We start from the raw sequence: 8,049 nt of genomic DNA, 5'->3' as shown, positions 1-8,049 counted from the left end.
AGAGAGAGAGAGAGAGAGAGAGAGAGAGAAATTTTGCTTGGGAAATACACCACCTCCAATCCCAGCATTTGGGAGCCTCAGCCATAAAGTATAGGAGTTCAAGACCAGCTAGCATTACATGGAGAGTTAAAGGCTGGATAGTAAAACTATTTCAAACCACCAAGGTGGGGGGATAAAGGACAGAAAACTGTACTGATTATGTGCTATTTTAGGTCCTAGTTCCAAAAGAGTATGTTTTATATCTGAGGGGCAAGTACAAATTGAAGGCATTTTTACATTTGAATAAAAATACATAATTATGGAATGTTTAGTTCTGAATAAAAACCATACTGTATAAGAGCACAGATTTCAAACTACCATCTTGGATAAGTATATGGAAGAATAAAAAAAAATATGGAGTTTCACTTAGCTAGCAGATAATAAAATATGAAAACTATAATATTTTTTAAAATATTATTTATATGTATAGGGGTGGCTGAGTATGTGCACTCCTCTGGAGTTGGAGACTGGTATAAGCTACCAGATGTGAGTGCAAGGAACTCTGAAAGTATAGCAAGCATTCTGAGTCATTGTGCCATCTCTACAGTTCCCCAAACTAAAATCTTTATGTTGTAAAGCAATTCTTTCTCAAGTCTGTGAACACATACACACACACACACACACACACACACACACACACACACACACACACACATACTCATAGACATACACACACACACATACACACACACACACACTCACAGACATACACACACACATACACACACACACTCACAGACATACACACACACACATACACACACACACTCACACATATACTCACAGACATACACACATACACACACACATACACACACACATACACACACATACACACACACACACTCACACACACACTCACAGACATACACACACACATACACACACACACATACACACACATACACACACATACACACACATACACACACACACACATACACACACACCACTGATTAACTTGGTGTAAACAAATCCAAGAGATAGTTGCCTACTTTGAAATACAGCTGCAGACCTCCTCTTTTTCATTTATCCTTGGCAGGGTTAGAATGTCAAGACTAGGGAGTTAATTGTCATGATCCAACCACAACTTTCTCTATGGAATTATTAATATTCTCAAATAAAATGAGGTAATAATCTAATGTGTGTAATATCAACAAATATAAAAATTTAAGTTTTTTGTTTCTTGTTGTGGATTTTGTTGTGGTGGTTGTTGCTGGATTTTTGTTTTTGAAATAGATTCTCACTCTAGAGCTCTGGGTGGCCCTAAATTCTCTTTTGTCTCAGCTTTCCAAGTGCTGCAATAACAGCCATTCACCACCATATACATGATATTTTTAAAAAATTAAAAGAATTTCATAACAATTAGTGATTTAGCTTCAGGCTTTATCACATGAATCTCCACTCAAGATAATTAAAGTCTCTATTATTTATCAACATACACAAAGATAGTTACAACAAAAGATCTTAGTATATCATAATATCATATTAACCTTTCTTCTTCTCTTTCTTGTTTCTTGTGCATGCTTCTGTGTACATGTAGTGACTGTGCCAATGTAAGCTAACCAAATAACTTACATATATATTCATATACATAACACATATATGTATATACATATATGTATATATTTTACATGTGTATATATACACATGTATGTGTACATGTATATATACGCATATGTATATATGTGTGTATGCACATATATGTATATATACACATACATACAATGAAAGATTATGGACAAGGATAGAAAGCTATTTCACTTAGTGGTATAACTTAAATATACCGAGCCTGTCTCTGGATGCATAGGACAAACCTGCTATGGTTTTGATCCCTGGCATTCCATTGCAGCCTTTATATGCTTTGCTAACACGTATTTTTATTGGCTTTCTTGACTCTTCCTATGGGCATCTTAAAACACTGACATAACTTTACTGATTGACCACTTCTGTGGTTAGCATGATCACCTTGTACAATTCTTTAAATTATTATTATTTTATTTCTAAGGCCATTATTCTGACATCACTGCTCCATACCTTTCCCCCAAATCCCCCCAGTTAACTTTCTTGCTCTCTAAAATTCATGACCTCTCTTTTCATTAATTGCTGTCATATACATATTTGAATGACTATATATGTATATGCACATATATATGTATACATATGTATATATAATAGCAAAAATACATGTATAGGCTATATATATATATATATATATATATATATATATCCTAAATATTATCTTTTCTGTCTGTATAACATTACTTGTATGTGCATTTTAGAAAGAACATTTAGTATGGGTTAACCAATTGATGTGCTTCCTTGGGGAAGACTGTTTCTCCCATTCTCAGAATTCTTTAGTTGCCTGTAGCTATTCAGTTAGCCTATATCTATGATTTGAAAACTTACCCCCAAAACATTAAAGACTGAAAGCATTAAACTATACATTCACTGAGGTTTTAAACTAATATGTAGCATTCACTTATGAATATATCAGGAGACACACAATAAGACCAGAGATGGTTACCATTCAACAGGAAATATGTGCTAACATTACCATCCTATCTCTCACGTAAAGAGATAAAAGTTTAAGTGAAGGAGGCACAATAATAATTATGTTTTTGAAACTCGTCAGATGACACATTATAAAACAATCATTGCCATGTATATTCATAAGCCTTTGAAAAGTATAAAACATATGCATACAATGAAGGCTCCATCTCCATTCGCAATGTGTTCTTAAGCTTAGACTGCATTGATAGTTTTGCTCAGTTCTATAGAGTATATTAATACATAAGAAAAACAATGCTCAGTTGCAGAAGATTCATTATCTAATACACTCTGTAATTTTTCTTTAATTAAGATGAAATCATGCCTGCCACAAATTATTTTCTCCTAGTGAGTTCGTCCTGGAGTAAATAGACAAATCTTACACAGGGACAATGAATTGGATGGTTACCCCTTCTATGGAGTCCTGGTGTGTGGCAGCCACTGCATTAGTTAAATCAGGGAATCAAATAAAACTGAATGAATGATTGTCTCTTCTTGGTTTGACCATACAGAGGGTTTCATGGCTATTCTTTTTAATTTAATAATGCCATGGTGTTGTTGTATTGAAGAGTTATAGGTGTAAATTTATATATAAAATAAAAGTCTCATACCACCATGTGTAGCATTAAAATATAATAATAAAAACATGAAGTTTGTAACCAGAATTAATCCGAGCTTCCATCACAATCATGTTGAATATGACTAAATGACCTTCAGAGTTATGTGCAAATATAGCATAAGACATAAATTTTTAACTTTTCCATTATTTCAACACTTTTCTATTACCTTTAAGGCGTCACAGACTGTTACCAATATTATTTGCATGAAATTCTAAATGCATAGTTTAAAAAGGAAAAGAAAATGCATGTACCTACCTACACAGAGTATCTAAATATTAAGCTGATTTTTTTAAAAAACTATTATTGTATTATCAGAAAATTTTATGAAATTGCAAAGCCCTTGTGAGTAACTACATAGCCAATAAAATCTATACCAAATATACTGTATTAAACTCTTACTGATCTCTTTCTGAATATCTTTGTGATACAATGGTGGTCTCATTAAAAACTGCAATACTGTTTAGAATTCTGTCTCTTATTTTTTTTCACAATTACAAATGCATCTGTTTTCAGGTATTAGATAATTTAAAAATGCTATTTAAAGGAGACACGGCATATGGCAATAGAGGCAGAATATTTAGAATATTGCACCTTGAAAAGCTGACACACAAGGGAGCTTTGTCTGGGTTCCCAGAATAGACACTTGTTATGTGAGGGTGGAGCATACTGATGTGAGCAACAGTGTATTGTTTTCTATTTTAAAGATCTATTTATTTTATGTATATGAATACCCCATCTTCAGACACACCAGAAGAGGGCATCAAATCCCATTAAAGATGGTTGTGAGTACCATGTCCTTGCTGGGTGTCTTAGTCAGGGTTTCTATTCCTGCACAAACATCATGACTAAGAAGCAAGTTGGGGAGGAAAGGGTTTATTCAGCTTACATACAATGTTTATTCCACAATGCTGTTCATCACCAAAGGAAGTCAGGACTGGAACTCAGGTCAGGAAGCAGGAGCTGATGCAGAGGCCATGGAGGAATAATCCTTACTGGCTTGCTTCCCCTGGCTTGCTCAGCTTGCCTTCTTATAGAACCCAAGACTACCAGCCCAGGGATGGCATCACCCACAAGGGGCCCTCTGCCTGGATCACTAATTGAGAAAATGCCTTACAGCTGGGTCTCATGGAGGCATTTCCTCACCTGAAGCTCCTTTCTCTGTGATAACTCCAGCTTGTGTCAAGTTGACACAAAATCAGCCAGTACACTGGTATTTGAACTCAGGACCTTTGGAAGAGCAGCCAGTGCTCTTAACAGCTGAGCCATCTCTCCAGCCCCAACCAGTGCATTATTTTCAGAGAAGGGAACTACTGAATAACTGCCAATTCCCACTGATTGGTTACAGCCACCTTGGAATGCAGAGAGTGATTTCTGTTATACTAGAAAGGAGCCAGATACAGGGCTAAAGGGAAATGATCTGTCACAGAGAGTACTTTATCCCCTGCCAGTTTCTTAGGCTAACCCTACCTCCCATCTCTGAAGTGAGCGAACACAATGAGATTTCAAAAGGCATTTACAGAAATGTCCATATTATTTTTTCTTACTAATTTAGTTTTCTCTAATAAAAGTCAGAACTTAAAGGTCAACACCACTGCTGCAAGGAATATAGAGGGAAAAAATATACAACAAAAATAAGTTAGTTTGTCATTACTTGGCCTCCAAAACACAATCTTATAAATCAACAGTCCATACAATAGATTGAAACTGTAAGCATATTTTATTTGCAAATATCAGACTGTGCTGAGAGGTAAGTATCTTTTTCTAATGACTCAGTCTGGACTTTGATTGTACTAATGACAAGGCCTGAGGGGAAAGCAAAGAGCTGTAAACCATCCACCGAGGAAGAAAAACAGTATCAACAGCGCCCCCACCTGATACCAGGCTCTGTGACCAGAAAAAAATAATCTAAAGAGGAAAGGAACAAGATGGATGCTGTTGCTTTTTTTTTTTTTTTTTTTTTTTTTTTTTTTTTTTTTTTTTTTTTTTTTTTTTTGTCCTGTGTTCAAAAGCAAACTAAAATGACGTTATAAAATTGGCAGAACTAAGGTGAGCTCGGCTCACTTGGTAGACGTGAGTCTAGAAAGCAAGGCTGAGTTTAATTATAAGTAAATGATGCTCATCTTTAGACTCCTCAATCTACATCTGTTCAATTAAAACTCACCAGAAAGACAGAGGAAGATTCCAGAAACAATAACCCAAACACAGCAAGATTTCCCTCCTTTTCTCATACACAAAATAAGGCATGAGACGCAAAAGCAAATGAATGCAGCTGTATGGAAGATAATTGTTGTTTGTTTCTATTTAATGATAGGCAAAGTTTCTGTTTAGCAAAAATCTAATCGCAAATGATTAATGGCTTTCAAAGACTTATGTAAGCACTACTTTAAGAACAACGTGTGTATATACACAGGTCTTCAAGTCTCTGGTTTCCTTCCTGTTGCTGTAATAGAACAAGCTTGCCAAAAGCGATATGGGGGAAGAAAGTGTTTGTTTTGCTTACACATCCAGGTCATGGTCGCTGAAGGAACTCGGGGCAGGAGCTAAAATGAGAGCATAAGCAGAAATCATGGAGGAACACTGCTTGCTGGTTCTCTCCTAGACAGCGAGTTGTCTTCAGCCCAGAGCCCCCTAACTAGGCAATGGTGCCACAGTGATATGGGACCTTCTATGTCAATCAATAACCTGGTCAGTCCCCCACAGACATACCCACAGGCCAATATGATCTAAGCAAGTGTTCAGTCTCGGTTTTACTCTCACATGACCTAAGCTGTGCCAAGTGTACAATCAAAGCTAAATGTAAAGTGGTATAAAGTGGTTCCTATTTTATTTTATATCCAAATCTTTCCATTATTCCTTCCCTTGTCTAGGTCTTTATAGATACAGAGCTGAAATAAAAGGTTTCAGTTCTACTCCAATTATGAAAAGCTGACAATAAGATAACACGGATGAATGAATTATTATTTTACATGGTTACTTTTCAGCATGAGTTTATTTTATTTAGACATGGCCATACATGGCCGCCTGGGCTAATCTCAGACTCAGTAGCCCCTGCCCTGGCTTCTCAAATTGCATGACACCACATTCAGGGAAAATTTCTATTTGTGATTACTTCTTCCTGAAATAATCAAACTGTTAAATGCTAGATGGGCAGTTTTTGAAACAGGTTCTATTCCCATTTGGTGAAAGGTCTTATTCTTTAAATAAATATTAACCATGTAGGTTGCCTAAGAATTTATAGGGAAACTTTTAGGAAACTGGCCTGAGGTAACTTTTTGCTGTCCATTTATCTATTTCTGAGTGTGTGTGTGTGTGTGTGTATGTGTGTGTGTGTTTTTGATGGGTGTGTGTGTGTGTGTGTTCAGAGGAAGTTTTGAGAGTTATTTCTCTCCTCTACTTTTTTGACACAAGGTCGATTTTATATTGTTCTGTTACGTTGTGTCATCCAAGCTGACTTCACTGCCACTTCTGTCTGAATCTCCTAGGTCTCTCTTTCACATCTCATACTACCAGGAGAGTTTGTACTAGATAGTCATGTCATTGTTACCACATCTGGATTTTCATATATATGGGACAATCACATTTAGGTCACCTGGAATGCATATCAAATGTTTTTATGCATAACATTTGCTTTTCAGCATATTGTCCATTATTTTTTAAACACATGATATACACAAATTAAGCATGCCCAGAAACAGTCTCACCTGTACATGTGATAAAGTCTTTCGTATAAGGATAGTTATAAATTCCCTCAAAAAAAAAAGCTTTCAATATTTGGGGAGAACACTGCTAAGCATTATCTCAACTATTGTTGATTGGTTTAAGTACACACTTCTCTCACTGTCTTACCATAAAACACATAATCAATAATGGATCTACAAGTTAGGATTGGAAGAAAAATGAAAGTTACCATGCTGCCATATTGACTGTTGAGAAGATTTGAAAAATAAAAACAGGCAAGAAGCAGTTTCCAAGGCTCATTTATCAGTAAAGACTAGTATCTCAGGTCTACAAGTGGTTGTTTTTATGTATTTTATGTATTGGGGTGTTTCATCTGTAAGTATATAGTCACCATATTCATGCAGCTGACCATATAAGCCACAAAAATGTAAAGATCCCCTGGAACAGTTAACATTGCTTATTCTCTGTCCTATGGAGCTGGGAATGAAACCCTGGTCCTCTGAAAGAACAACAAGTGCTATTAACTTTTGAGCCATATCTATAACCCCCAAATAATTCTTAAAATACAGTAATAATCAAACAAAAATTCCATTAATGATGAGCAAAAGATCTAAGCATGTATCTCATTGGAGATTATATCCAAGCTTCAAATAAGTAAATGCAATGCAAATATTCTCAAAATATTATCTCACCAAGTAATTCCAAAGGAGAATATTACAATCCATCTATTAAAAAACTAAAACACATAACACAGAGAACACAAAATGCTGGACAGGAAGTGTTGCAATAGAAACTTCACCTCACTCTTGAAAGAAATGCAGTTTAAGGCAACCATCATTATGATAGTTTGGCAATGATTCATAAGACTCAATATATCCTTACAGTATAGCATAAAATTATACTTCTTGTATTTTTGACAAGTAAGCTGCAAACCTAAATTTCCATCTGCAAAGCTATTCTCTGGCAATTGTATTATCATTGTCATGATGTTGAGTAAATGGAGATGTCCTTCGGTACGTGAACCACTAGGCTGTGAAACTGTCAGACAATGAGAAAGCACAGTGAAATGTGTGCACACACTCTGTATGGAAATGGAACGTATTGCATGATGTCAACTACATGGTACCCAACTTCAAGAAAGATGTGCGGACATCGAAAAGAC

General features: G+C 35.7%; 1 protein-coding gene across 6 annotated transcripts in view; it reads right to left on the bottom strand.

The window, feature by feature from the left end:
* Ctnna3 (catenin alpha 3) overlaps positions 1–8,049 on the bottom strand; it is a 1,468,839-nt gene that overhangs the window by 384,132 nt on the left and 1,076,658 nt on the right. The window lies entirely within an intron of this gene.

The sequence above is a fragment of the Mus caroli genome, chromosome 10 (assembly GCF_900094665.2).
Source record: "Mus caroli chromosome 10, CAROLI_EIJ_v1.1, whole genome shotgun sequence".
Lineage (NCBI taxonomy): Eukaryota > Metazoa > Chordata > Mammalia > Rodentia > Muridae > Mus > Mus caroli.
This window is presented reverse-complemented; position numbering and strand designations above follow the sequence as displayed.